A 13,995-nucleotide genomic window follows, 5' to 3' on the forward strand; every position below is an offset into this window, starting at 1 on the left:
TGGAAAGTGTCAGCTGCGAGCTACATGAAGTTCTTTACTTTACAAGACAGGGAGTGTAGACTTTAAAGAAAACAACTGCTTCACATTATTAAGATTGTACACATTGTACAAAACTGTCCTTTTTTTTTTTTTTTTTTTTTTTTTGCTTAGATGATATCACTGCTGTCATCCTGTGCTCATTACCAAGTGACAACTACCTAAACATTGCCACAAGTGGTGACTGTTGGAACGTGTATAAACAAATTATAAGGTCGTGAGATATATGCCTGGTAGTGTTTTTAATAACACTTGATGTACACATAATTGGCTTTATAAACAAGAGATCAAACTTCTTAGCCAACTAAAATTATCGCGTTATTTCGACGACATCACTGCTGAGAAACGTTTTTTTTTTTTCTTTTCGGCAAATTATGATAGTAATATGATATGTGATTGACGATCATTAATGTCAACTCGCTGATTATTTACTTTAAGCCTTTCTGTGCCAGAGACTTTGGACAGTGTGTACAGCACTATTAGGTTTTCTGTTTCAATCGGCACTTCAAATCACGTCCATGGTTAATCACAATACTAGAGGAGAGACAAAACAAAAAGTTGTCTGATATACACAACGCCGCCGTTAATTTCAACGGCATGATGGATATAGCTGCTGGCTCTCTTCTTAACTTGCAGTCAGCGTCCATGACGTGTAGGCCTATGTATCAACCTTTCGTGTTGTACACACACACACACACACACACAAAAGCGGTATGTTTGATGATTTTAGGCCAATACTATCTTCCCTTTATGGTATTGCAATGTCGTGTTGTACTTTTTTTAACTCCAGTGAATTGGCAAATAGGTAGGCCTACAATAAAAAAAGGTATAATATACAAATATACCAGGCCTGAGAGGCTCTGGTTGAAACTATGCGCATGAGGTGACTTCAGTAGCACTATTTTCTGAGGGGCGCAGCCCCGAAGAAAATAGTGCTACTGAAGTCACCGAAGGCACATAGTTTCAACCGGTGCCTCGAAAAATTGGCCTGGTATATTTGTTTTATATCCCTCCCAATGAATTTAAGAGTATTCGACTGCTGGTATTCTGTAATTTACCCCTTTTTTAGGGCATCTTGCTTTACTCTTTTCAAGAAGATTGACAAGTCATTCACGCTCGGGAAGATTGACAAGTCATTCACGCTCGGGAAGAAAGCAGTTCGCAGGAGGGCAGCGCGTACGCGTACTATGAAGAGACAACTGCGCGCTCAGCCGCTCGGTACATTGCTGTACAACGTACTAGTACTGGTAAACATGCGCAAACTGCAAACTCACTACGCGCTTCATACATGCAATACGCCTACTCAGTCAGACCGCAACGTCCTGAAAAGCCTTCGCATTTATCGTACGCGTATGCATGGACCTCGCGGACATGAATACGTAATGAGCTGGGAGACCACATTTTTAGAGTGTCTGTAAATCTAAACGACATTATCAATCTTCATGATTTATATATCGATAAAAAGCTGAAGAGTTGTACTTTGATGAAATTCGACCACTTGAAAGGTTATGACATATAAAATATACTGAACAAGGAAATTATACAACACAAAATTTGCATATTTTTCATTCTTCTTAAGGGGTACACTAGACCGATGAAATTAAGGTGGACCAAAATGGAAGAGGTATAAAATGAAAGAGGAAATATCATTCTATGAAAACATAATGACTTTATGTGGACTGATCCTATGAACGGGTCAGGTTGGCGAATAAATCATTGCGTTGTACAGTTAATTTTTGACGAGATTTCAGTTTGCCGAGAATACGCGTTTCTGATTGGTTAATTCCCTCTGAGTGGAGAGTTGAACGCACCTCGCGGAATGACAGTAAACGTGTACTCTACATAACAGTAATACACTGTGTGTAGATGACAGTGTAGGACCCTATATGGTGTGTGTGTGGTGCGCGCGCAAAATGTGTGTATACGCGCTCAGGTTCAGGCAACTGCAGATCGAAGGCTGGTGTAAGATCTCCACGTAAACAACAAGAACAACACTCCACTCTGATCGACAGCTCAACTTTGGCTTGAACTTTTTTTTTGCCGGCACAGCTTGATAAGAGTAGAGTGCATTAATAAATAGCATACAAATCAATAATAAAAGATCTAGCACTGTGTTTGCACACATGAGTTCTTTGGGGCTCTCTTTTTGGTATTAGAATAATTATTCCTTATTAATCCACTGTATACATCGCTGAGTAATTTATCTAATGATACCCTGGGAGCGCATGTATCTCAAATTGCCACACTATGATTTTTACTCGACGAGACTTTCAATTTTTATTGTTTTCTAAGCGAGGGACCAATTCAGTTCTTAGTGTGCTATTATAACAGGTATATCTAAAACGTTGACTATCATTCATGTGGTGATTCAACCTATGAACGGGTCGGGTTGGCAATAAATAGAAAGCCTTGTTCTAATTTGTCTCAGGGTCGTTTGGAAAATATCGATATAATGCAGAGATATGAATAATGGTATCATAAGCTCATTTTGTATAATGTAAGCATTAAAAGGTGTGATTTATTTCAAATATTCACACACCATGTCAATTGGTCACGGATAGTAGATCTTCATGTCGCCAATAAGTGAATCTCGTAGACCATGCACTTTGTCTCTGAATTATCTCGCAAAATCTCGGGTGCTGAGAAGGACATGCGCAAAAACCTGCGCGTACGATAAATTTTTGATTTGAGCTCATTAACAGCAGCGTTGCGGTCTGACTGTACTAGTATCCGATCTGTCAACAAGTACGTACGTTGGTGCCGGTGGATGTGCGTGCTCGAGCTGATCAACGATGTGACCGTGACTGTGAGCTGCAGTTGATTGTGTTTTCTGTCTTCTTTCTAGCTGTCTGTACATGAATATGGACTATCATTTCCTGTTAAAAATGCAAGTATACATTGTAAATTTGGATAGCATTCCCCAGCGAGTCTAAGGTTAGATTAGGCACTGGAAAAATTCTAGCAGTTAAGCGAGTGCCACTGTAAATTCGTGTGATTCGTGTTCTAACGTACAGTACGGCGCTAACATTTGACTCTAACTCGTTTTATAGACACTCTATAAAATAATTATTACTAGGCCACCTACGGTAACTAGGGTCTACTGTTAAACAGGTAGAACTAACGACCATAACGCTAGGCTTAACTAGATGTAACTTGCGCTAACGTTAGAAATAATGGTATTGTGAGGAAAACGCTGTTATTCCCCCCCCCCCCAAAAAAAAAAAATAAATAAATAAAGAATACAATACAATACATGTAGTACATAACGAGAACAGCAATGTTGATATTGTCTTTGGATACAGGCAATGTTTTGATAAGTATTTCAAAATTGTCAGCAACGTTGAACATTGGAATGTGAATAAAATTCAGAGAAGTATAAAACAACAAAATTTAGGCTTTTTACACAAAATGAATATCATAGTAGAGAAGATTTTATTGAAGAATATGTGTAATAAACAATGAACAGTGATGATAGAAGACTAGCAGGATGCACTCATAAATGACAATGTGTAGACGCTAGCTAGGCTACATAGACAATTGCACAGTGTATGGCGTAGTTACCGTATCACAGAATGTCAACAGACGAATTCAGAATTTATGACATAGGTTTTGGCTCTTGTAGATCTTTTTGGTAGACAAGATTGGATTTTGGAAGAAACTTATGTTATTTGAATGTTTTCACAAGTATAAAATGAGACTATGTGGTTTTACTGTCAAGTCTAAAATCAACCGGCAACGGCGAAACCTGTGTGCTAATTATAGCTCAGTCAGAAAACATAGAATAGTACATGTGGGACTGGAGTAAGATCGAGTGTATTCACGTACGAGAAATGGTACTAAGAAATGTGTAATCTCACTGCTTACCTTTTATACTGAAGAGAAATAAGTTGGTGAATAGCCAGAATTTGCTTTGGAAGTGTAATGTCCAAAGATGAGAGTGTAATTTTTGTTGTATCCAGGTTAATTCCCCGGCGAACAATGGTCGCTGCAGTGTACTTCCCAATCGAATTTACCGCTGTGCGTGACGTAAAAACTTTTAGCCAATCAGTGTTCACAGGCGTATTGTCTGCACTTTAGGACTCCGGGTCAAGGGGTATAAAAGGGGGCCCGGGAAGCTTGAAATTTTACCCTGGCTGAGAATTTCGTTGATGATCTTGACCCTGTACATCCTTGATGTCTTGTTGATGCTACATTTGTGATCTGATAAAGTCTGAGGCTATAAAGTTAGAGCAATCGTAAGTCTAAAATTCTCTAAGTCCCTATAATGTTGTTAGCATGGTTAGAACTTATAAACTGAGATATGAGGATATAAACAAATATTTAGAAAATATTTGTGATGGTCTTCTTAGTTAGGGAAATTGGAAACAATTTTATTAAGAAGATGGATAGCGAATTTAGGGTTTCTTTCCCATTGACTTAGGCGAAAATAACTCTGCTTCTCAATAGAGTAGGGACAAGTATGGAGTATCAATTGTTTGAGAATATTTTTCTTACATGCTCACAGTCTCTTAGGCAAATTTATTAAGAGAGGATGTTATTTTTCTTTGCTAAACAGAGAGATGGCGATGATGCAATGCAGGGTCTGGGACCCTGGGATAGGGGGTCATGAACGATGTCTCCTAGGAATAGACTCAGTCTAATTATTGTTGTTACCCAAGTTGTTATCCAGTTTGTTGTTAGGAAGTTACCCAGATTGGCAACTAACGTTAGTGTTTGGAATTTAAACTGTGTTAGGATTCTAGTTAGTGTCGTCTAGAATCTAACTGTTACTGTTAGTTCTGCTTTTGTATGAGACACTTGTTGAGACTTAGTCATTCTCAGAGAAGTGTGACTTAGAAATTTTTGACAGTGTCAGCACTTAGAAATTTTTTTAAGAAAAGTGTGACTTAGAAATATTTGACAGTGTCAGCACTTAGAAATTTTTTTCAAGGGAAGTGTGAACTTAGAATATCTTATGGTGTCGCTAGTCAGCACTTAGTCATTCTAAGAGAAGTGTGACTTAGAAATTTTTGACAGTGTCAGCACTTAGAAATTTTTAAGAGAAGTGTGACTTAGAAATTTTTGACAGTGTCAGCACTTAGAAATTTTTCAAGAGAAGTGCGAACTTAGAATATTTTATGATGACAATGTGATGTGCAGTGGATTGTAGTTTAACATCTTATGAAGACATGAGGTGGTACCATGCTCTTTGTATTTGAATACCGAATAGGTTATAGATATAGACATGTGTAGGTTGTGATGAGTGTTGGGCAGATTCCCTTCCCCTTCCCCCTCCCCCCCCCCCCCCCCCTCTTCCCTTTCATTCCCTGATGAGGCGAAAGACTGACGGCAGATTCTACAGCTTGATGAGTGACGTGTTACCATGCCAAACCAGCAGTTGTGATGTTTGCAGTGTCGGAGACTGGGTTCGAGATGAAAGACAGGTTTGACGCTTTAGCTGAAGGTCGAGTCTCGATGATGCTGAAACTACAAGGGCTTAGCTGCAATCTGGCAATTGATGTCCTACTCCTAGCGTGTTGTGGTCATGGCAAGCTGCTGTTCTTTCCTCTTCCCCCCCCCCCCCCTTTTCCCTCCTTGTGTTTCTGTCCTTTCACTCATTACTTTTAGTAAATTTAACAAGTGTCAAAATCGAGTGTGCCTAGGGCAGGCCTGACTAGTGCACAGTAACGGTCGAGGTGCTGATTTAGTGTCAGAAGATGGTTATTTTAAAGCGGTGTTTGTGTCCCACCAGTGATAGGTAGGAGTGTGACCCACTTGATGTCTATGCTATCACCGAGTACCGGGTAGTGAGATACCTAGGTTGCAGGGTCTGACACCGACAGAGTGAGTGCAGAACTTGCAAGGAACTGTTGACAGGGCCTAGAAATGTATCTGTGGAGTGTGTGCTGGTTAAAATCCCGGCGGGGTGAGATCCGGATAGTGTCATGAGACTAGTAGAAAGACGCGTGTTATTTATTCTTGTTGTTTGCGTATTTTATTGAGCCGTGCTTTATAAAGGAGAAAACCAAGGAAGACTGCTTGCAGTCTAGATTTGGAGACAAATGCCAGGAACAGAGCTAAGTAACATCTAGAATGGAGAACCGGTAATTCAATTTCAGTTAAAGACACTATAAGTAGAATCTATAACCAAAAGTTGATAGAATCTAAGTTCACACAGAGTGTAACATTAGTAATATTAGCACTTCATTAGAAAAGTGGTCTAGTAGTAATTAAGTCAGTATGAACATGCCTGTAAGTAAAGAAACGCACTCATACTTCTCCTAAAAAGGTAATAATATAAGAATTGGGGGACAGAGTATAAGTATCAATACTAGATTTTCTAAAATGGAAACAATCCGTGTGTAAATGTTTGAACTGTACAATACTGTAAAGTGTACAGACAGTCAGAGTATTACATGTAATCACACTTTGCGACAATGTACATAGAAGTTTGGAATTAAACGTTCAGTGTTGTTGTGAATTCAATTCCTGCTTGAACAGACTAAGTTACGAAGAAAGTCAAGTGTTGTGTGACGAATGACTGCAAGTCTGTTTAGTGATCTGTGGTTGCAGTTGTGATAGTGAAGTAATCTAAGAGTAGCAGTAGAATAAGACCATCATCCCACGACCGCGTCCATATACTGTGGACAAACGAACCCGTCATCGACGCTCGAGCCAGTTGAAGTAATCAGTTGATAGGAACTTTGTGACTGAGAGAGAAGGGATTACTAGTAGTTAGGATGCACTGTAGGAATGCCAGAATGTGTGTGCCGCAATTTACAAGTGAAATGTACATGACAGTTTATAGGCCTGTTGAACTTACGCTCGAGAGTGGTTGAGAATGTTTAGCATGCCAGTCTGACTGCGTGTGTGCTCAAACACGTGTGGAGAACTTGTCGCTGTTCGGAGTGTTGGGTGCAATGACTGAAACGTGCACAGCTGACTCGTGGTATTTAAATATCTACACTAGGCACTAGCTACTCTAACAGTCACGATTATGCACAAGGACACTAAATATCAAATTATCAACTCACCTATATAATGCTGAATGCTTGAATGATGAGATTGTTAGAAACTTGGCATAGAAGTCTTGTTGAAACAGGAGATTTTGGTGTAAAATCACGAGACTCACTGTATTGAAGTGCCTGTAGCAATGGCTTAGTAGGACTGTTTGGCGGTCAAGTCAGTTATCTCATTTGCATGTACGCACTTTCAACCAATTGCACATACAGTGTGATAGTGGCATTCAGGGTCGATTAGGCACTTATAAAAGGAGCTTTCCTATTGGTCAGTGTTTGTTATGAATAGAATCTAGTTATTCTCCCTCTCTCTCTGTAGTTCTGCTGACAATAAGAAAGTTATGTTGTTGGCAAGGCGTGGTTTACCTGAACAAACCTGGTGGCAGCATTAACTTCGAATGAGTGATAGTTGATGAGATTTGATTGATTGAGCTACCGTTACGGAGATCTAGCCTTGTTACTGTTTGGTGGCAGATAGGACAAATCTTTTAAGATCGCCACCCCAAATTGGTACATGGTCACGATCAAATACCGTTACATATTTTTGGTGGCAGCGGTGGGATGGTCACGCTGCATTGGTAGAGATTAAAATTTCTGTAAGCAGAGTGATGGTTAAGCCTTTACTTCAGAAATTATATAAGCATGTGAGCGGTCTGATGGTCTATTGGAAAGGTCTAAGTCAGGCATTTAGTCAGTGAATTTTTGTACCAGGACAGTAGAATAAAATTTGTTTGTGTGGTTACAAACAGGTTGTTAGTTTTGGAATAGTACTTAGGCTTATAGCACTAACAAGTACTTAGTGGTTAAAAGTGAAGTACAGAATATGAGGTGATTGTGCTATCTTGGACACTGGTATTACATGACAAATCGTTGGAGTTTTGGAGAACTTATGCTGTTGTGGAGATAAGGCGATGTAGTGACGTTGAAGTTGTGAGTTAGTAGTAGGTGAACAGCAGGGAGCTGTGAGACCTGTGTAAAGATATTGATGTGAAGAAGTTACAGTGACATTGGTGGTGAAGTTTGAGGTTAGGACAGCTGGACTGTCGAGAGGTTCATGTAGTACCTGTGCTCTGAAATAGACTGAAAATTCTGAGTACTAATAAAGTACTGTTTTTAAATTTGGTTGGGAGTATAGGAGAGTATGAGTGCGTATTACAAAGTATTAATACACGTAAGATAGTTGAGTATCAGTAAAAATGCACACTTCTACCTTAGTGTAAGTTACAACTCTATTCACGAACTGGTTAGTTAGAGTTAAAGTGAAAGAGTAGTACATAGGTGACTAGTTGCATAGGGGAGCTTGCTCCTGATTGTTTGTAAGAGACACGTTCACAAACCCCATTTCTACGCTAAAAATAAAAAAAGGCGGTCATGACTGAAGCTAGTCCAGTGAGTCCTGTGACGATGACAGAGGGTACTGGTGGGGGTGATGATGTAGTCACTAGAAGTTGGGCTGTTGATGGTACGGATCCAGAGATAGCTGTCAGAATGAATGAGTATGGTGATAGCATCCCGCCAAGACGACGACGTGAATATACCGCTAGTCAGTTTGATGCCAACCCCCGCTATGTCGCAAGTGATGTCCCAACTGAAATGATGATGCGAACCGCAGATGTACATCGCAAGGATGTCATTCCCGACAAGTTCAGTGGCAAGATGCCGTGGGCTGATTATCGCCGTCATTTTGAGGTTTGCAAAGAGTTGAATTCGTGGACTGACTCTGAGGCTGGGCAGTATTTGGCGACTCGTTTGCAGGGACCTGCTTTGAAGGTGTTGTCGAATTTGCCTCCTGGTGCACCCATTTCTTACAAGGACTTAGTGAAGCACTTGGAACATAGATTTGGTCCAGGGGAGCATGCTGAAAATTTCTTGATGGAACTTAGAATGAGGCGTCGTGGGAAAGATGAGACTCTGCAAGAACTCGGCCAAGCCATCCGTGATTTGACTGCTTTAGCTTACCCCGAACTGAGTAATGATGCACGTGAGAGACTGGCGCGTGGACATTTCTCAGAAGCAATTGATGACTCAGAGATTCGTAGTGGCATATTCCGTGCGCATGCAACGACTTTAGATGAGGCAATCCGTGCAGGGCTCGCGACAGAATCCTTTTTGAAGGTAGAGAAAGCTCGCGAGAGATGTAGGCCAACTCGATACGTCAGGACAGTGGAGAACCAGGTCCAGGCTGCACCTGTGAATGACAAAATGAGATATGAAATTGATGAGCTGAAATCTACTCTCAAACAGTTGACTGAAGTGTTGAGACAGAGTGATGTGAGACCAAAGATTGATAGATCTACTGTCACATGTTTTGCTTGCCAGCAGGTTGGACACTTTAGTAGGGAGTGCCCAAATCATGGAGCTCAGCAGGGAAACGACAGGAGGCCTTCCCTGTTGGCCAGGGGACGGCCCAACTACCAGCGATCAGGCCCACACAACTAGATGATGAACAGCAGAGTAACAGAACTAGAATTTGCACTATCAGTGATGTCAGTTACACCATGTTCCTTCCCGTGATGATTGATGACAGACAGTTGCATTTCTTAATTGACACTGGAGCAACAATTTCATTAATTTCTCATGATGTAGTCAGCACAATGCATCAAGCAAATATGTGTCGTTCTGCAGTACAGCTTTCTCAGGCAAATGGATCTGCAATTAGAGTGTATGGAGAAATTGAAGTAGAGATGGAGATTGGAAGTAGAGTACATGAAGTTGAGTTGGTGGTAGCAGATATTGAGCAAGATGGAATTTTGGGGATGGATTTTCTCCAATGCACCAATGCGAGAATAAACTGTGAAGAGGAGTTAGTTGTGATAGACAATGAGGTTATTTCCTGTGCCAGTATGAGTGATGAACGAAGTCGTGTTCAAAGAGTTGAAGTTAGCGCTGATGAAATAATTGATGATGTACCCAAACACTTGAGAGACTTGTATATCGAGGCAACAGCCAACATTGATGAGCGACAGCATGCCAAAATAGCCGAGATGTTAGCCGAGTATGGAGACGTATTTGCAAGAGGAGACAATGACATAGGTCGAACTACGATGATGTATCACTCCATTCACACGACATGTAATGCACCACTACGACAAGGGCCAAGACGTCCGCCTATGGGTCTAAAAGATGAAATCGACAAACAAGTGAAAGAAATGTTAGAACGAGGCATAATCAAGCCATCATGCAGCCCATGGTCTTCCCCTGTTGTACTCGTGGATAAGAAAGACGGTACCAAGAGGTTTTGTGTAGATTATCGCCTACTCAACAAACACACTGTGAAAGACTCGTTTCCCCTTCCAAGAATAGATGAGTCAATTGATGCTCTTGATGGTGCAAAGTATTTCTGCACACTAGACTTAGCCTCTGGTTACTGGCAGGTTCCCCTTGATGATGATGCAAAGTTGAAGTCGGCTTTTGTTGTGCCTGGAGGTCTGTACCAATTTGAAGTGATGCCTTTTGGGTTATCAAATGCACCGTCTACTTTTGAGAGATTGATGGAAACTGTGCTTGCGGGACTTCATTGGAAGATACTACTTATTTACTTGGATGATGTTATTGTATTCGGCTCATCAGTGGAGGAGGTGATCGACAGACTCAAACTCGTTCTAGATCGTCTGAGAAGTGCTAACTTGAAGTTGAAACCCAAGAAATGTCACCTGTTCAAGAGAGAAGTCCTCTACCTCGGTCACATTGTGTCTGACAACGGAGTACGCACAGATCCTGAGAAGATAGAATCAATCAAATCGTGGCCTACACCTGCTAACACAACTGATGTCAGAAGTTTTCTCGGCCTGGCGTCATATTATCGCAGGTACATTAAGGACTTTGCTGAAATTGCAAGACCACTTCATGTCCTCACTCAGAAAGAGAAGAAATTTGACTGGAGCTCAAAGTGTGAGACGGCATTCCAGACTTTGAAGGAGAAGTTAACAACCTCCCCAATTCTAGCCTACCCAAGAGAAGGAGTACCATTTCTTATGGACACTGATGCAAGCAAGTATGCTATCGGGGCCGTGTTATCACAAGCACAAGATGGGCATGAGAGAGTCATAGCCTATGCAAGTCGCACTTTGAGTCGAGCTGAACAAAACTATTGCGTGACGAGACGAGAGCTGTTAGCGATTGTTCACTTTCTGAAGCACTTTCGTCATTATCTTTATGGTCAAGAAGTCCAAGTTCGAACAGATCATGGCGCACTGACATGGTTACTCAATTTCAAGAATCCTGAAGGTCAGCTAGCTAGATGGTTAGAGATAGTTACTCAGTATCGCCTTACCTTGGTTCATCGCGCTGGAAGAGTTCACATGAATGCTGACGGACTGTCAAGACGCCCTTGTTCCCAGTGCGGCCGCCTAAATGATGCCTGTGTAGGAAACAGAGACAGTGAATTAGATACTGATGACTAAGCGTGTCGAGTAGTTAATTGAAATGGTGGAGTAAACTACGAAGATATTGAAGTTTCAGACATTTGAATTTTAGTGTTGTTGTTGTTGTTGTTTCTTACTTAGGTACAAGTTATTCATGGATGATGGCTGAGAATACAGCTTTTGATGTAGATGAGTTGACAGAGAGAGTTGCTGCAATTACTTTGCTTCCCTCTGTGACGTTTGAGAGAATTAGACGAGCACAGCAGCAAGATGCTGACATCAAACATTTGTTGAGATGGAAAGAAATAAATGATGTGAAGCCAGAATGGAAAGAAGTGTGTGCCCTTTCCTCTGCAGTGAAAACCTATTGGGTGAACTGGGATTTACTGGCAGTGCGAGATGGGGTACTGATGAGAAAATGGGAGTCTGTTGATGGTAGTGATGTGACTTGGAAACTTGTTCTCCCTCGTACACTACGACCAGAGATTTTGATGGAATTGCATAATTCTCCGACAGCTGGACACTTAGGGGTACATAAGTTGCTTCACAAAGTACAGCAGAGGTATTATTGGGTAGGACTTGCAAGTGATGTGAGGTCATGGGTGAGAAAATGCAACACTTGTGCCATGATGAAGAATCCGCCCAAGAGACTTCTTGCCCCTTTGCAGCAATATGGAGTTGGAGCCCCATTAGAGCGTGTTGCGATGGATATCATGGGACCCCTACCTAAGACTGATAGAGGGAATGTCTATGTGCTTGTCATCGGAGATTACTTTACTAAATGGATTGAAGCCTTTGCCATTCCTAATCAAGAAGCTGTGACGGTTGCTAAGGTCTTTGTTGAGGAATTCATTTGTCGATTTGGGATACCCAAAGAGTTACACACTGACCAGGGACGCAACTTTGAGTCCACACTGATGAAGGAAGTATGTAAGATGTTAGGAGTGAAGAAAACCCGAACTTGTCCTTACCATCCTAAGGGAGACGGCTTCGTTGAGCGATTCAACCGCACTTTGACGACTACACTAGCTGCGTCACTTGACCCTGATCGTCATCAGAGAGACTGGGATGAGAGGATACCATTCGCTATGATGGCCTATCGAACGTCTATCCAATCGTCGACTGGTGAAACTCCCTCTATGATGATGTTGGGAAGGGAAACTACTCTTCCGGTAGATTTGACGATAGAATCACCAACACCTGATGATGAAAATGACAAAGATGATTATGCATACAGGTTAAGATGTTCGCTACAAGATGCACATGAGAATGCGAGATCAAAACTGAAGTTAGCAGCTTCTAAGCAGAAACAGATGTATGACAGAAACACTGTGATGCGTACATTCAAGAAGGGTGACTGGGTTTGGTTGCAAAGTATCCAGAGGAGGAGAGGTCTATCACCTAAGTTGATGATGAAGTGGCTGGGTCCGTACCTTGTAACCAGTAAACTGTCTGAAGTAGTGTATCGTATCCAACAGTCACAGAGGACCGCACCAAAAGTGGTACATGTTAACAGACTTAAGATCTATGATGGTCCCCCCCGCAAGAATTGGCTTGATGAGACTGTGAGACGCAATCCCCATAGAGTTAGACTGCCTCCACTAAGATTTAGAAAGGATGATGAGTGAATGACTAACCAGATCATATTTGTTTTGTTTCTACCCACCTGATTGCTTCACAGATGAAGTGCCGTTTCTGTTCCTCGTATTACAACACGTGGGAGGTGTATCGCCAACATCTAAACAATCATCATGAGACAACCATAACGGGGAGATGTAGGATCTGTGGGAGGGAGGTGGAGAATCAGCGAGCGCTCGATCTCCACCATGGAACACACCATCCCCATCGACGCCTGCCCACCATCCAATATGGTGTCGCTAGCGAGACGTATCGCAAAAACTGGATGAAGAATAGGTCCCAGGTCGAGTTGAGGGGGGAGCGGATAACAAAGAAGGAAAGGCGAGACAAGGAAGAGAAGAAGGAAAGGAGAGACAAGGAAGAGAAGAAGGAGAGGAGAGACAAGGAAGAGAAGAAGGAGGAAAGGAGAGGCAAGGAAAAGAAGGAGGAAAGGAGAGACAAGGAAGAGAAGGAGGACAAGGAGACACAAGACGAACAGAAGGAGGAGCCAAGCAAGGGAAGTAAAGACAAAGTTACAACGGTTGAAGTGGAAGACGAAGGCGAGTGGGAGGAAATCTTCAGTGATGGTGACTCCAATGATGAGGGCAGCAGCCACGACGACTCTGACAGCACCTCTGGCAGCAACTCTAGTGATGACGATTGCAGTGTTAAGAATGATGACGACGCTGGCAGCAACTGTAGTGATGACGATGGAAGTGCTAAGAATGATAACAACGCTGGCGGCAACTCTAGCGATGACGATGGCAACGTTGAGAATGGAGACAGCACCCCAGCAAAGCCCAGTACAGAGACGTCGAGGAAGCGCACAATTGATCTGCGGGACGAGAGCGATGATGAACTAACCATTCTTCTGAAAAAGCCATGTGTGGGGATCCGCGTAATCACTCGCATCGAAATCAGGAGCAAGGTTTATGTGACAGCACATGGACAGACCCGGCTCCTGAGAGAGACATTGGACA

The 13,995-nt window shown here is 42.0% G+C and overlaps 1 long non-coding RNA gene across 1 annotated transcript; it reads right to left on the minus strand.

The window, feature by feature from the left end:
- Positions 1 to 8,749: 8,749 nt before the first annotated feature.
- Positions 8,750 to 12,504, minus strand: LOC140245968 (uncharacterized). Its single transcript, XR_011902413.1, has 3 exons — positions 12,370 to 12,504; positions 11,308 to 11,394; positions 8,750 to 9,222 (listed from the first exon to the last, which is right to left on the minus strand). It is a non-coding gene; the product is annotated as an uncharacterized lncRNA (long non-coding RNA).
- Between the last annotated feature and the right edge of the window lie 1,491 nt (positions 12,505 to 13,995).

The sequence above is a fragment of the Diadema setosum genome, unplaced genomic scaffold (genome assembly GCF_964275005.1).
Source record: "Diadema setosum unplaced genomic scaffold, eeDiaSeto1 scaffold_98, whole genome shotgun sequence".
Taxonomy (NCBI): Eukaryota; Metazoa; Echinodermata; class Echinoidea; order Diadematoida; family Diadematidae; genus Diadema; species Diadema setosum.